We start from the raw sequence: 17,195 nt of genomic DNA, 5'->3' as shown, positions 1-17,195 counted from the left end.
AGTGGTACCGCTAACGTTATCAGATCTCACTAAAGTGCATACGGTCAGAATGACACACAGATCAAAATAAAGAGGAAACCAGTAGAGAGAGGAAGGAAAGCAAGATGGTTGAACAATTGGCAGACTACTGGCCCCGATACCTAGACACAGTTCTGTGTGGAGATCCCCCCCACCTGGGCAACCTGTAAAGCAAAGATGTATCACAAGCCCAGTCCATTTATTGTTCACACTAGCCTTCCCAATAGTTCTGCAACCCCAAAGTACCTGGTTTTGTAGCGTTCCTCGTCGGGGAATCGATGGCCCTTCTTGAGTGTCCTCCCTGTCAGGCAGGAGTAACGGGTCGTTGAACGTCCGACGGAGAACAGGTCGAGCTACGACGTTGAAGTGGCCGCGTCGTTCCTAGCGGTGCTCGTTGACGAGGAAGTGTAAATATCCTGCAAGGAAGAGGCGTGCGGGGCACGTCAGTGTCGATAGTTCTGGACCGCAAAGAGTTGGAAGAACTGTGGCCCAGCAAGGACATCGAGTCATCGGAATCTCTGTGGTCTTTGGGTGGTGGGAAACCCACTGGTGGATGCTCCTCGGCACGTCGACGGTCAGGCCTTCTCCAGCAGGATACAGCGGCGATGATGTGGACGAGAGCGTCCTTGGATCAATGAAGTTTTTAGGCAAAACGGGAGCACGGCTTCTCCGGTCAGCGGCGGCGGTCGTCGACAGTGGTGGACAACAGTCCGGGTGCGTCTCTTTGGAGTTCCGCAGCAGTCCCCATATCGGGTCGGCAGCCTGTCGAAGGTCTGTCTACCAGGGAGCTTTGGCAACGGTCAGCTGGTGCACGATGGTCCCTCGTAGCTCGGTAAGAGGGCGCCATACCAGGTCCTCTCTGGGTCAGTTCTTGGAGACACAGCGGCTTTCAGATTGCGAAGGAGAGCGACAGCAATTCTTCTCTTCCAGCAGGGCTTCAAGGTCAAGCATCAGTTTCACTCCAGTTACTCTTCGTAGTTTGGACTTCAGCTCTGAACACTTCTGAACATGATTCCTAGCATTGAGAGGTCCCCAGATATACTGTTGATCTCCCATTCATTCTGCTGGGTCACACTGAAGCATCCAATCACTACGAAGGGCATTCATGCAGGCAGGCAACCAATCAGGCACACAGTGCATTCAGGCCATTCACTTCTCTCCAGACACTCACAACAAGTTATGTGTATTGGGACAAGTACCGAGCCATTCAACACTTCATACTGCATTCATACCATTTTCGGGCAGGGCTGTCTCAGTCATTCTGTCAACCACCAGAAACTAGACACCCACAACATAGAATGCGTATTCGTCACACACTCCATTCACCCAGGTCCCACCCACAGGCGTACATACAACATACGGTCGTTGGGAAGGCTCCAGCCAGTCTGGTCAGCACTTCCCCACACTACCATATATGGAACTTCCACCCAACAACCAGTCACGGGGAAGGGACAGAGTCAGGGCTTCCCGGGACTTCAGGAAGATCAAGGTAACTAACAGGCGACAGAAGGCAAGAGGCCATGGAGGCCATTTTGTCTCCAACAGGAATCTACCGATTCCAATGACAGGGCCTGGGCATCCCAAAATGGAGGACGCTCAGGGCACCAGTCAATTCAGCACAAAGCTGCCACCAGCCCGTACCCTGCTCTGTGGGTCACACTCAGGTGCCCAAAAACATACACTAGGGGCACAGGGTTGCACCCCTACCCATGGGTGCCATAAGGGTATCCCATGGGTCTGTTCACCAAAACCAAGAGAGAGCTGCACCGCCAGGAGTCCCACATGAACTCCCATGTGGAAAAGACGACAGAACATGATAAAAAGCAGTAAAGGACAAGGATACAGAGGCCCTCTCCCTCCGATGCATTTCCAGCATCACACTGGGCTTCTAGACGTTTTTGCGACAGGCAAGACTTTACTCGATATAGTCCCACTGGCAGTTCAATGGTGCCGGCTGTCCAAGTGACTCCACATTACGATGATCGCTTTTGTTTTGCACTCCTACTCCAAGAAGTTTGGCTGGCATCCAAATGGGATGTTTCACCTCAAGTGACCAGGGTCCTAGTTTCAGTCCATCTCGCAATGAAGCCTTCGTCCACAGCAGTTCACCTCCAATGCTCAGTGGGGATGATTAGGGGACACAGCTCTGCACTACTGGCATGGGTTAAGTCTTCACCTCTATGGCAAATGACTTTGGAGCAGGCCACACTCCCAGCAGAGGACCCCTGAATCATTCTTATCCTTGTAAGAGTCCAAAGATCAATCAAAGAATGAGGGGGACCCTCACATTAAAACGTTTACGTCACAGGGGATTGGTCCAAAGCAAGCCTGCTGTAAGGGGTACAGTCCCTGTTGTTTTAAAAAGTGATGATTGCCTTTTGACATCATACACAAACTGTCCTGCACTGCAGGAAATTTGGGAGGACAGGAAGTTGTAGAGAGCCCAAACAGAAATCAAGATGATATCATCCCTTGATCAGCCCAACTCTGCCTACAGGCTACTTGTTATGTTGTGCTTAGAACCCGGTTGTTTTGTAATTCTCAAAGATTTGGGAGTGAAAAGTGGTGGTCGGAAAAGAAGCCGGAGGCCGAGGATAAATCCCTGGGGGTCTTTCTTACCCACCGATGTTTCCTAGTCAACGTAGGTAATAAATACATGAAAACCATCCTGCTTCCGTTGTCTCTTTACCGTGGAAGTGGATTACAATTCTGATGACGAGGGTCTTGAGCCCTAGAGCTGTTGTGGAGGCGGCTGTGGCATTGCAGGAGCCCGTGGGCAACAGATTGATTGATGGTACCAGAACTTGCTGCCGCAGATTCCCTCCTGGGGAGTGGAGTTTAATGGAGCCTGCTGGACGGTCTTTGCGGCTGCTGGTGTGCCCACGTTGTCCGAGCCGAGCTGGGAAGTACCTGTCCCTGTGACCGCACTGTCCTGAGAGTGGGTGGAGTCACCAGTGGAGTAGCTGGTATGCTGCTGTGCAGGGCAATTGGTGACGGGCAAAGAGTGGAAGCAGTGAAGTGCTCAGAACACAGTAGCGTTGGTGCTGCTAAGGATAAGCAGTGGTGAGTGGGATGGTCAAAGCAGCAGCTGTGACGGTGTGAAATAGACAGAACAGCAGTTTGTGAGGATGATGGCTGGCAGCCATCTTTGAGTCAGGTGATGTTTCGGCACATTGTGCAAAGCCTCACAAGTTTTGGCAGTGGCCCTTTCGAAGTCAGGCCACAACATGACAACTGGATCTAGAGACAGGAGACATGGCTGAGTCAGGATATTGCTTCAGTACATGTCCACATGTCTGTGGAAGGACTTTTTTTGGGAGAAAGTGGTGTGGTGCTCTCCCTCAGTCCTCACAGCACAGTACCACTTCTCTGTTTTGTCAAGATGAACAATTTACCACTACAGTTTTTGCCATTGACAGGTGGAACTGTAATCAAGTAGCATGTGTGGAAGGAAGATTTTCAAGACTATGTCCTGGCTATTTATAGTCCCACGTACAGTGAAAAGTCTACTGGAGCTGGTGGGAGGTGCAGAGGTCCAGGAGGGTGCATCTTCAGGGGAATCCCTCATGTATGAGACAGTATTGAGAAAATTGGACCTACATTACGAGACAAAGTCCAGCCCCATATTGGAACACTATTTTATTGAGATGCAAGCAGAAGGAGAATCGGTGGAGAACTTTGTGATGGGTCTCTGAGAATTAGCAAATCGTTGCAATGTCAGCGCATCATACAATGAACATGTCAGAGACCAATATATGTTGTGTGTTAGTGAACATAAAATAGGGGAGGAGATTTTGAAGCAAGTGTGCTCTAGGTTTGTATGAGGTGATTGGCATTGCTAAAAAAGTCAAGCATATGATGAAGTGTGTCAGGGAATAGACAGGAGGAAAGAGTGAGAGAGTGTAGTGCGCCGTGACCACGTCACAACACAGTGATCAAAGGAACCACCCCCAGGATGGAGGTATGCATGGGGGAAAGTAGTAGAAGAAAAAGGTGTGCATGAATTAGGCATGGAGAAAAAGGGGGCTAGAAGGAGAGAGTATAAAAGGTGTTTTAGATGTGGGAGCCCCTTACACTTTGCAAACTCAGAGAAATGCCCTGGTTTGAGTATTGAATGTCAGAAGTTCAAGAAGAAAGAGCAGTACGCTAGGTGCTGTGGGAACTTTTCCTCGAGAAGTGTTGGACACGTTTTGCATTGTGAAGACAATGAAGTTGATGAATATAGTCAGGAGAGTGGTGCTCGAGGGGCGTGTTTCTCAGTTGGGAGTTTTGGGACGGAGTCCAAGGAAGGGAAAGACCACATGCTGTGGTAGTGGTAGATGCGCCTGGTGTTACCATGATGATAGACACAGGTTCGGATTACACTATTGTGGACCAGGAAACCTGATTGAGACTCTTTGCTGGAAAGAGGGAGAAACTCAATAACCCCATGGTGAGTGCCAGTGCATAGGGGGGGCCAAAATTGAGATCATGGGTGAAGTCAGGTGTAAACTGCACTGTAAAGCAAAGTTCACGGAAGCCGACATGTTTGTCTCAAGGAATGGTGGCTGTCTATTAGGGTGGTACGAGTAAGCTGAGATCTGGCTTGTCATAGATCCCAGTGTTCTGGGTCTAGTGACTATTGTTGACAAGGATTTGAAGGTGGAGAATTAATTTAGGTTTGTTTTTAAGGATAGATTTGGGTGTCTGAAGAGCTATCAGCATAGGATCTTACTTAAGCCTGGGGCGGTGCCTGTGGTAGGTAATACCCAGTTTCCCTACTGTCAGGTTTCCCTATAAATCTATTTATCTTTCTGTAGGAAGATCTGTTGTTGTTTTCTCTGTTTGCTTTTGTTTGTTTGGCCTTAACTAAATTAATGCAGTGTGTGGATAATCTTCCAAGCCAAGATGGAGATTCTCGCCTGGTACCCTGATTGGCTAGTGAGTGCTTAATGGCAGTAGCTGAACATTCTAAACTGTCTTTCATTGTCACCAGCCCAGCTGAGAAGGTTTGGATGTCAGGAGCTCCAAGAAACAGGGACCAATCATTTTAGTGCATACATAGGAAGACAAGGTTATTCTTAAGAAAGAAAGACACCAGGAAGAAAAGGAGAGAAGCAGGTTGCAGGTTAAGTCCACAAAACACAGCTCGAGCTAAGTTAAAAGACGTTTTGTTCATAGAATTTATTTGTAGTCAGGTACAAACTGAAGTAATTTTAATTTTTGTTTAATGGACAATATGTTTGGTTATAAAAGGCAGATTTCAACATTTAATAGTAACTAAAGATTGGTCTGAGTGCTCTTTTGTGTTGAGTTAAATGTGAGCTTTGTTTTTGAATGATTCAGTTTGTTTACCAGGAACTTGCATTTTAGAGGAAAGGATCAGTCAGTGTGTGACGTTCCATTGCCAAGGACCAAGAACATGCGTCGGCCTCCTCTTTCTGAAAGCTTTATGGTTACGCAGGTAACGCGAAACCCCTTTATGTTTTCTGTGTTACAATCTTTGGGAATTTTCAGTAAGCGGCACAATGGACGCAGACTGCATGGAATAGGTTCCCTAAAGGGACTCGAGAGGTAATATTTGCGGCACGGACATGGCAGTGAGCTTGGGTACCGTGGTGACAGATTTCTGAGACCATTCACAGAGTTTGAAAGGTTATTGTGTGGGCTGTGCATGTCAGCAGAAGAGTCAGAAGTGTCAAGCTGGAGAAGTGTTGTGAACATTTTAACCTGCTGGAGTGTTTAACTCAGGCAAGATACCAATATACTTTCCATCCAGGAAGAAGGCTAAGTAGTAACTTTGTATTTGTGAAAGAACGAACAGCGGTTTTGATTCATTATTTGAAGCAGAAGCAGAGTCTGAACTGTAAAGAACTCATGGTGGCACCAGTAAAGACAAACACAAGTCATCACAGTTCAAGCGTGTTTATCAAACTGCAAAGGTAGGTTGGAAAAATGCCTAATCTAAACCCAAATCTAAGATGGGAGCAAGCTTCCACCATCAAATGGAAAGTAAGGCAGTCCTATTGGCGTTGTGTCAAAATAAAAGGACTATGCTAAGAAAAAATAAATAAACCTAATGCTGATCCTTACTCTAAATACAAAAAGAAGTGTGGGATAATGTTCTCAAGAAAGAAAGAAGTGTTCACAAATAATACGTCAGGATGCAGTACATGAGGTCTCCCTTCCCCACGCCACGTTTTCAGCATGGAATAAGGTGAGACTTTGAAGCACAGCACACGTTCGAGCTTTCCCAGCAAGAGCCAACAGTTCAGTACCAGCAATCAGGTTCTTCAATGGTTAAGTCTCTTTGAACAAAAAGTCTCTTGCCTTCGAGGGCCTAGTGTTTTCAACAAACAAAGCACAAAGTTCTGTTCCACATATACTTTGGGTGACGGTTTCACCTCTGGGTCCCCCTTTGCCGGACACAGACACCTCATGGATCGCATTCAACAAGTCAACAAAAACAGTTCCTTTTCGCAATGAACTTTGGGTGATGGCTTTCCACCCCTGGATCTCCCTCTTTCGGGTTTGGACCCTTTTCAAATGTCAGCCTTCCTCCTCCGGTTTCACTATGGCTTTTCACCCATGGATCTCCCTCATTCGGGCTCAAACCCTTTTCAAACATCAGCCTTCCTCCTTCGGGTTCGCAATGGCTTTTCTCACTTTCACGAGTCTTAATGTCTTTCCAAACAATTTATTGTGGATATCCCTCCACCAGGTTCACTCTTGCCAACTCCTGTAACACACTATTAATTTCCAATTTCACCAAGCGGGATTCATTTCCTTTCACTTCACAATCATCTGTCGGTCAAAGACTTTCGACTGTACAGAGGATTTTACAAGACCCCTGTTTGACCACTTTGACCCCCTTTTCGCATTCCTCCAAGGCCTTTTGGTTATCGTATTTTCAACAATCGGGTAATCACCAGAGCTTTCCTTGGTGAGCACCCCCGTGGTGCTGGACTCTGTTGCCGATTTCCCCCCTCTATCTTCAATAGCTCTTCATAGTTCAATTAGCTGCTTGCTACTTTCCGTTCAACAATGTTCGGTTTCTTATTGACTCTCCCCTCGACTCATTGGCTGTGATGAACTACTAGGCCTTCTTTCTCTTTGGAGTCAAGGTCAGTATTTTTGGGACCAGAATTTCCCCCAGGCTTGGTTATCAGCGGAGGAGGGTCTCATATACCATTGACATCTGCTGCAACACACGCTGTTCACGGTCTTACGATTCCTTCTGCGGAGGTTTCATGGGTCTTGGTCGGAAAGGGCAAGGATGCTTCCCTCCTTGTCACCCTCTCGGTATGCACCGTCTTTCTCCTCCTCTTGAACTGCCGTGCTGAGTTAGCTCTCACATTGTGCTGTCGGCCTTGCTCGTACTGTGCTCTCGTGCTCCTCCTTTCATCCCAGTGGGAAGGAAAAGGGCCATCAGGTGTGTGTGATTCTGGTCAATTGCCTGACTTTGCCTGACCCTTGTATTGAGACATGGCAGGTAAACGCACTGGTGTTAGTCCGTTGTCTTTCGTGTTGTGCGAAGGTGTTTGTGTTGGAAAAGGGGGGGGGCACAGTGTTTTGGACTATTCTATGTTGTAGGATGCGCAAAGGTACTCAAAGAAGGGGGTGTCCCACTCCCCAAGGACCCCCCCGTCCAGGAGATCCTCGCTCACTGTTCGACCCCCAGGAACTGGATCCAATAACGATGACCGTGTCCTGGCCACCTGGTTGACAGATCCCCAGGGACTAGTCAGGGAGACACCTTCAGGTTTCTCACAGAACTGATAATGTAATAAAACCTTTTGAATAAGACGGTCACACCCTTTTTCTGAGTTGAGGATATACTACAAGAAGGGAAATCTCTTACCAAGCTTCCAGGTATTCAAGATATTCTTTTTCTTATGACAAAATGATGAATTGCCTTAGGTAGCTTGCAGAGGAGGTCCGGGTATTTAAGATTATGAAGTTTTATATAGTCAGGGGTAAGATGGGTAACTGTGAGCTTTAAGTTGATGATAATTTGGTATGTATTCTTTTTCTTCTCCCCTCTGCCGATTTCCAGGTTATAGACAGAAGTGATCGTTTTTTTTTATTTTATCCAATTCCACTCTCCCCCTGGGGTGTTCCGCGCTCAGCTGTAATTTCAGGTAACTGAGTGTGTCACACTCTTGAGGGACTGTTTGGGTTCAGCAGCTTCTGCTGACACATTCCTCAAGCCTAAGCCTGACAGTAAACTCAGGCATGTTCCCATCTGTCTCTGGGATGAGGTGAGGAAGGAGTTGGAGAAGGTTGAGTGTTTGGGTGTGATTGAGAGGGTTGAGTCATCAGAGTGGATCTCTCCTATTGTTGTGGCGAGTAAAGCGAGTGGAGGGATCAGAATCTTTGTTGACCTGAAGGGGCTTAACAGGAATGTTGTGGCGGATAGGCCAAGTTGAGGGGGAAGTATAGGGAGGATGCAAAAAAAAGGAGGGCATTTGCATATAGGCTCACCCCATATGCCACAAAAGGATTGGTTCCCATTGAGGTACTTAGGAGAAGGAAGCATCACAGCACAATGTGTCCTCCTTGGCTAGGGAGAGCAAGGTTTGTGGACTGGAATGAGGAGAGTTTGAGGAATAGGCATCAGGAGAAGGCAGGTGGGATGAAGTAGAGGTATGGTCTGCTCAAATGTGTAAAAATATGCGGTAGTGACAGATGATGGAAAGGTGTGGAACAAGGACAAGCTGGCCAAAGCTGGGGTGTGTGTGTGTGTGTGTGTACGTGTGTGTGTGTGTACGTGTGTGTGTGTGTGTGAGGGCTGAGGAAGAAGCTCTGGAGGGCTGTCTTACACACTGATGTTTCCTAGCTAACCTATGTAATAAATGCATGAAAACAATACTGCCTCCATTGTCTCCTTACTGTGGAAGTGGAGTACAATACTACTCTAGCTCTGCCCTCTTCCAATGTGTGCTAACTTCAAAGGGACTTAATTGGCCAACATCCTGGTGCGAGTGTGGCTTTATGTCAGAGCTGATTTTGAAGTAACAATTTCCAGGAGATCGCCTAGTGAGGGTTCCTGGCCATGAGAGGAATGTGTGCCCTTCCCATGTGAGGATCAATGGGTGGCAGCTTAGCTATTGTGCCACATGGCATTTGTGTGGAGAGTCAGATGACAGACCTGAGCGCTCTAGTCTTGCCATAGCTGGACCTCGTACACAGATCTGACAATAGTGTGATATCAAATTGCTATGGTTGCATAATTGTTGCTCTTAGTAGTCACCATGCCCCATCCAGACATGGTTTATATTTAAAGATTTACATGTGACTTGACTGACTAAGGCATTTAATTATTATGTTCGGAAACAGAGAGGAATTCACTTTGTGTTCCAGTAGCTATCAGGAATGCACATGTGATCTTTGAACCTGTACTGTGCCACTGCAGGGCATGTGATGAGGGTTCCAGGAGGCTGCCTCAGCCACGTCACTTGCATACATTATAATTTTGGGCATGTAGCATTTATGAAAGGGGGGTTGATTAGCAGACCTCAATTACCTGCATCATTTTATTTTAATAAAAAGCAAAAAAGTTCAGGCTTTCCCGCCCTCCTCAGATGGCAGGTTCCACAGCCTGGAGGCATTAATCAAGAAAGTCAGTTATGTGTTTTTCCTATTATTATTTCAATTTTTGCTGTTCTGATATGACCAGGCCCTTGTTTCTTGTGGACTGTTGGCTACCAGATAAGCAAACCTTGTTTGCTAGGAAGGAGGAAGCATGAAAAGTGACTGCTTAGCAAATTAAGCAGCTGGTCTTGAAATTGATGTGTGCTTGGATGGGCAACCAATGTAGATCAATGAGTGTGGGCATAATGTGGTCAAATTTACTGTGGCTTTTCATGAGGCGAGGTGTGACATGGAAGATGCTTCTCATTGGTGCCAGGATGGAGGTGGGTATGCTGCTGAGTACGGTATTTCCACCACCCATGTGAGAAAGGATGTGGGAATGTAATGTCTATAGGAATTTATTGTCTGTAAAGAAGGACTAGATTTACTGCAAAGAAAAGTGGGTTCCATGTGATAATGTCAAAGTGAAAAAATTGCTAGGTAGGCGACTTTGTTTTTCATGAGCCCTCTAATTCTTTCTCTCTAGGAGTGGTATAATTATATATTATTACGTCTAATCCTAGAATATTTGCGGAAAGTGTTCAATTGTCTGGAGGGTGCATTTTTAGGGAAATGTTACCACCTGGTGCCAATTTCCCCGTTCACATTATCAATGGATACCAAAGAGAGTTGGTACCAAGCTGTCTGGGTTTTATTTGCTATGTGTATTTTGAAGGGAAGATGGCTGTCAATGTGTACTCCAGGGGAGCTGGCACCAAAGCCAGGTCCATGATGGGCAGCCAGGTCTGGATGTGTTTGGTGTTACTGGAGAGGAGGAATTATGTTTTCATGGGGTTGAATTTGAGGTATGTGCTGGACATCTAGGGTTTTTATCTTGTTGAGGCTTGTTGTTGATGGAATAGATAGAGTTGAGTAATCACTCCTTATCGGTAGAGTGGATGTTGGGGCTGGTAAGGAGGGATGCCTATGACTCAGTGTCGATTTTAAAGATCAAAAGTGAGATGGATCCCTGTGGGACTCAACAGGAGACACATGGGGGTGATCTGGAGGTATCCATTTGGGCAAACTGATTGCAGTTTTCTAAGTCAGAGTTGAACCACCAGAGGGAAGACTCTCCAATGTCCATGTAGTTGTATTTTATGTCAATGAGGGCTTCAAAATCCAATTTGTTGAAGGCTGCAGAGAGACCAATTAGCACCAGGAGACAGGGGTGGTCATCAGCGAGCATGCAGACATTGGAGTCTACTACATTCATGGTGTCAGTTCCCATGCTGCATCTGGGTCTGAAGCCAGGTTGGTACATCTTTAGAAGGTTGTACATGTTGATGTGTCACTGAAGGTGAGTAGCTAAGGTTATTTTGAGAATCGTGCCAAGAAAATGTAGGTGTTTGATTGTGAGAGGTTAAACAGGCACCCAGGTAGGTTTGGGGTGGCTGTGCTGATGAAGGGGACAAGCAAGCGCATACAGCAGGGGGTGCAATAAGAACAAAGAGTAGACAAGGTAAATCAGGACAATGTAACAGGAAGAAAGGGCAGACCTCAATGGTGAACAAGAAGGGATGGAAAACATTCACTAGACAAACAATGAGGAATCCAACTAGAGGTGTACACACAGGTTGACTTGCAACTCTCCACAGAGATAAGGGAAGCTCAATGCTGGTGTGTAAGTTACTCTTACAGGCACCCCACCCTGCAAGCCCATGGAAGGGGTCAGCAAGAGTGGCTTTGGAATCTGCACCCTAAGGCACAAAAAAGGAGTGTACTTAAACAAGACATTCCAGTATGGGTCAAGCCAGAACATACAGTGGATGCCTTCTGTGGGAACAGATCGCAACACACTGTTACATTAAATACACTATTGACTACAAGTAAAACAAGACAAAGGAAGTGGCAGAGATTGCCTCCTACGCTATAGGAGCCAATCTTTAAACAAAGTCATACACAGAGGCACTGGTGCAGACACCATACAACACTTAACATACACCAAGAGCCTCAAAAGGAAAATAAGAGCTCAAAACAGGAAAGCTGGAACTAGGAAAGCAGAACACTTTAGCATAGAACGCATACCAGGTAACAGAGACAAGGAGCACAAGGTAACAGAGGTACAGAGCTGGTACAAAGAAACTGAGGCAAGGAGCTGGTACCAGGTAACAGAGACAAGGAGCAGAAGGTAACAGAGGTACAGAGCTGGTACCAGGTAACAGCAACAGGGAGCAGATAGAATTTAAATGAGGTATGAATCTGGTACCAGGTAGCAGAGACAAGGAGCTGATGCAAGGTAACTGTGGTAAGGAGCTGGTACCAAGTAACAGAGACAGGATACTGGAACAAGGTGACTTAGCAGGATACAAACATAGGCAAGACAAACAGAGACTAATGGGGAAAAGCTGAAAGTATGGAAATGACAGAGCAGGGAAAGAAGGCAGGACTCAGCCTGCAAGGCAAAGCTTAAAGATGTGGAGAAAGGCAGCAAAAGAGCAGGGAAGAGTCACGGGAAAAGCACAAGGCAAAATAGTCAGCAAGGCAGAGAGATTCCAAGTGGGTCACAGCTGCACGAGGTTCAGAATGCGATGCAAGAACAAGGAAGCTTAAGGGTGTGGCAGCTTTTAAGCAGTGCTAGCAGGGTGGAAAGCCAGGGTGGAGCTACATAATTGGGCTGCACACAATCAGTCACAGATGTGGTAAACGGAAATCTCTGAAATGGACTTCGGGAGAGGATCCTGTGCTGACAAACACCAGGAGTTTTAGTATTGCAACAGAAGCAAAATAATTGCCATGGAGTGTTCAATGTAACAATACATTGAAACGGGTCTTTGTGCTTCCCGTTACAGTGAAACAGTGTGCATGCAGCTCAGATTGAAAAAGAGTTTTCAAATTCGGCTGCCAGGTTTTCAATTTATCTTGCAGGTGCATTATGGGAATTGAAGTCCATGTTTTCGGATATACAGATTTGTGAAGGAAAATGTTAAATAATGATTATGGGTCTTCTCTGGAGATGGTAGGGAACACCCTGCAGGTCTGTAGACAGCGCCACCCAAAGGCATAAATGCAGAAACATGACAGTCATAGGGTGATATGGCTGAGGTCAACTGGGCCATAGTTTTAATTTCTTTTAGGAAAGGGAGTAGGTTTTGAGGGTAGTGGGAAGTAATCCTTGTGTGAGGGATGAATTGACAAAAGCTAACAATTGATGGAGTGCTTCTGTCAGTAACGTCTTGAAGATGGAGGCTAGCAGGATGTCTTCAAAGTAGGAGATAGCTTTGAGGGATGCTAAGATATTAATCAGGTCCTCCTTGGATAGATATTTTTGGTCAATGTCATCTTTTTAACAGGTGGGATGAGTGAGGCAGTGTGTGTAATTTGATTGCCATCAATGTTTTTAGCTGAGCTTGTTAAAGAAAAGGTTGAGGGTGGTGGATTTATTGTGGGGGATCAGGGTTGGAGGGTCATGGAGAGGGTTGATGCACTGTTTTATGGGCTTAGAGAGAGATTTGCTTTCATTGTTGGCTTTGCCTATGGTCATCAAGTAGTAGGAGGCTTTCACTGTGGTTATCAGTTGTCTGTAAACAGTTCAGAGTTTTTTTTAGGCCAGATGAGGTTTAGGATATGTTTGTGAATGACTCTTTTCCTGATATTAAGTTCCTGTGTGTACCAGGGGGCCGACAGAGAAGCAAAGAAGCATCAGACACATATGATATATACCTCATGCAGTGCCAACCATTCAAGAACAGAGTAGAACCCCAAACAATGCGAACACTCTACCCACAACCTCACCCTCTCAGTGTCCCAGATTTCATCCCCCTTGGTCGATCTATGAAACACAAGGAGTGCACATGAAAGCAGCATATGTTCAAGGTGGAGAGCTGGGTTGAGCAGAAGCAAATGCTGGAACTGTCGTCTATGAGAATAAAGCAACTTGCCGACTTTTCTTATTGTTGCCTAGAGTTGAATGTCTCTGGGAAACCACAGAGACACAGTTAGTATTGCTCTGTGCTACATTTCAGAGAGAAAGGTAGTAATTTTTCTTCCTCCACATACTATTTTATATATTTGCCTTATTTGACTTTTTGTCCTACGCTGGCCCTACCCAGAGAGTCTTTGTTCAACCTACTAAATTCAAAATGCAGGAGGTGAAAAAGAAGTGACATTACAGGATGAACAGGATGGCAGATGATGTGGTCTGGTTGGATTAAGTGTGAGGGAAAAAGGTTTTGGGGAAAATGATGATGGCGGGTGCAGTGCAGATGTTTAGAGTCAGAAAGCATTCCAGACTCTGAGTCACCACAGGTCTATGCCTCTGTCACAAATCTGTAAATCCGAAAACATGGACTTCAATTCCCATCATGCACCTGCAATATACTTGGAAAACCCGGCAGTCGAATCTGGAAACTCTTTTGGAATCTGAGTTGTATGCACACTGGTTTCACTGTGATGGGAAGCACAAAGACCCCTTTCAATGTACATCAATATTAAACACGCCAGTGGCAATTATTGTGCGAGTTTAAAGAGGACAATGTGTAGGATAGTTTGGTTGGCTTGGCTGGTGGTTGTGTGGGTGAAGGCAGAATGGGTTTTGAGGTGAATGGATTTGTATGTGATTCATAGTTCACTGAAAGCAATTCTCTGCAGTACAGGAAGGCAGACAATCTGGGAGGACAATGAGGAGATGTGCGAGTGCTTGGGTAGGCGCAGGGTGAGTCTTAGATAACTCGCTTACTAGATTACTTTCTTGTGAAGGATTTCCAATACAGTCAGTCATCTTGTGTTTTTTGGGGAACCCAAAAAACGTGTTCTATAGCATCTACTCAACCACCTAGATTTGGCTACTCTGCCCTACTGTTCTTCCTCACCATATCACAATGTCGACGTGGCCGGTTGACTCCATATGCAGAGGGTCCTAAATAATATTACGAGGAGGAGTAGGGCCTGGAGCAATGGGATTTATCATTTGTAATTACGGTATTACCGCCTTGTCCTCTTACCGAATTTACGATAAATCATCACTTTCTTCAGAAAGTACATGGTTTACAAACTCATGTTTACCACAAAAGGGGAATAAAACACACAAAAAACGTGTTCATCCAGCTAATCCTTTCCGCGCTCTAACAGGAGTTACAAGAAAATGAGTCACTGTAAAACAAACAAGAACATCACTGCATGAAACCTCGATTCTTCAACAGTATTTAACAAGCAGAAGAACACTACATGCAACAGGGATTCCTCCCAATCTGTACCACCGGGAGAGCCATTATACGCAGAGCCAACTAGCATGAAAGCATTTGGTGTCAATTTCCCAAGGCACAATCCGGACAATAATGCACAATGCTTGTAATTTGTCAGCCAAAGCGAGAATTAATGTATATCATTAAATGAAGCAAATGGTAGATACACTTCTCAGTCCAATATATCTTCATACTCATTGTGATATAATGCTTTGTATTCTCTGGGATATTCCCCAGATAATTGTACCAGTGTTGCAAATCCTGGTTTCCATAATTGCTGATTGATGTAACGTAGCCGGGTTATTTTTACAGTTCCTAGCGAATCTCTATAGTCATTCAAAAGTAATTGACCCTCCTCTAGCAAAGGCTTAAAAGGGAAATCTTGCAAAGCCTTCAAACTAAAGGGTAGTCCCACCTCAACTGGCGATTTGGCTTGCGTAAAATTGTGTCAACATGATTTGTCTCCTTCTTCTCCTCATGGCTCCCGGAAGGCCGATATTGCCGCCCATTCTGCCCTGAAAGTGGAAACTGCAATCCCCTTCCTAAACCCCTCATGTAAAATAGCAAGGATATTCTAATGGCCACGCTTTATAGGCAATGCTGATTTATCCTGACACCAACCCCTGCTTGACTCCCAATATCAGGTACAAGGGCAGGCCTGCAGGACTGCTAATGCCAGATCCACAGTCCAACTGCTACTCTGTAGCCCCTTCCAATCAACTCATTTCTATGAGAAGTGGGGTGCCCAACCTTGTTTTCCCAGAGGACTTGAAAGTTCTGAAAAGATTTGTGATTTCTTTGTACTGGATGACTTTCTGTTGAAAGGTCAGAGCCCTTTGTAGGCATTCATACAACCTTTACATCACCATATCTAATTGCTCCCCAAATATATCCCTGCCCAAATAGGGCATTTTCACAACCTTAAGTCTTCCTGTCCTTGATCCACAAATGACGTCTATCGGAGAAAGAGACTCTAGATGCCAAACCTGATACTCTCATATTGTCAAAGGTTATTTTCAACATCCTCTCGTACTGTTCTGAAGCATGTCAGAACAATTGAGAAGTCCCACCGTTCAACCAGTGCTTGATGCTGGGTTTGCGGTTCTATGTTGTAGGCCGTGCACAAAAGGTTGCACCACAATTAAGCATAAAAGATTGCAATTCTGCGGGTGCGACCTTTTGTGTGTGCCTCTCTCCCCTTCCTTGTCAGGCAGCCTCCGCCCCTCCATATGCTCCTAGCCCTCCCCCACTTACCTGATGCAGGCTCCGGCCTCCAGCTAGTGACTTCCAAGGTTCCTTCAGGAAGCTCGGGACACAACACGGCATGCTTTTATGCGTGACCTTCTGTGACAATGGGCTTCCAGGGAAGCACTGTGTAGACTGCGGACAGGGGTGAAGATCTTTCAAGACCATCTGTTTAATCTGTGTAAGCCATATATTCTGTAAATCCCAAACTTAACCCACTGAATGACTATTTGAAGGCTTCTTCTACTTTCCTGCCATTGGGGTATACACTTTCTGCAGACACAAAGGTGCTGTCAATTCGATCCAATAACATCGGGTCAACTTGTACAGGGGTTGTCATCATCACCCTATACCCTGCAAGATCATACATTTTCATGATGAACTCTGGAATTCCTTCTCCAGCTCTACCCATTCTCTGAGGATCACATTCCTAATATTGTCCACAGGCAACCAAAAGGGGTTGGTTCTCATGTACTTGTGCTGGAACCTAGATGTTGAGGGTTGGGGAGGGATCTCTGAGGAAAGGAATGTCAAATTCTCCTGCAATGATGAATGATGCAATTAAGCAGGTCATTTGATGCATATCTACTCCCCACTTCATCAGTTTTCCTAGAGTTCATTTCAAGATCCTTTGTGTTGTTTTCAAGAGCCTTAATGGCTTGGTCCCATTCTATCTAATTTCCAAGATCAGCCCCCATCTACCAGTATAAACCTTACGACCGTCAGATTAAAATGTGTTGTTGGTAGCTACATCCCGATTTGTCCATCGTGCCGATAGATGCTTTTCTGCATACGATCCCCGTGCGTGGAAGTCTGTACCTCCCGACTTTCGGAAACTTGATTCTTTTCCTATGTTCCTGAAGAAGCTAAAAACACATCTCTTTCTCCACATTTCTACAATAATTTAGGCCTTGTGTTCTCTACCAGTTAGATCCGCTGCACCCAGATACAGTGTCTGTTCGGTTTTCCTCCCTGAGGAATTAGCGCAATACAAATAGCTGAAATGAAACGAAGAGTCTCCATTTTGTGAAAACTACAGGATGACTCAGAGGATGACGAAGCAGTTAGTAGAAGCAAGTCTCTCTCTTCTTGGGCTCTTTCTCTTATGGGCTGCTATCTCCTCAATCTGATTCTTAT

At 45.7% G+C, this 17,195-nt stretch overlaps 1 long non-coding RNA gene across 1 annotated transcript in view; it reads right to left on the bottom strand.

Annotated features, from left to right (window-relative positions):
• LOC138572439 (uncharacterized) overlaps positions 1 to 17,195 on the bottom strand; it is a 289,848-nt gene that overhangs the window by 113,336 nt on the left and 159,317 nt on the right. The gene's annotated exons all lie outside the window — the stretch shown is intronic.

Source organism: Ambystoma mexicanum, chromosome 1p (genome assembly GCF_040938575.1).
Source record: "Ambystoma mexicanum isolate Mex_15411 chromosome 1p, UKY_AmexF1_1, whole genome shotgun sequence".
Lineage (NCBI taxonomy): Eukaryota > Metazoa > Chordata > Amphibia > Caudata > Ambystomatidae > Ambystoma > Ambystoma mexicanum.
Note: the sequence above shows the minus strand (reverse complement) of the source record. Positions and strands in the feature narration are given on the sequence as shown.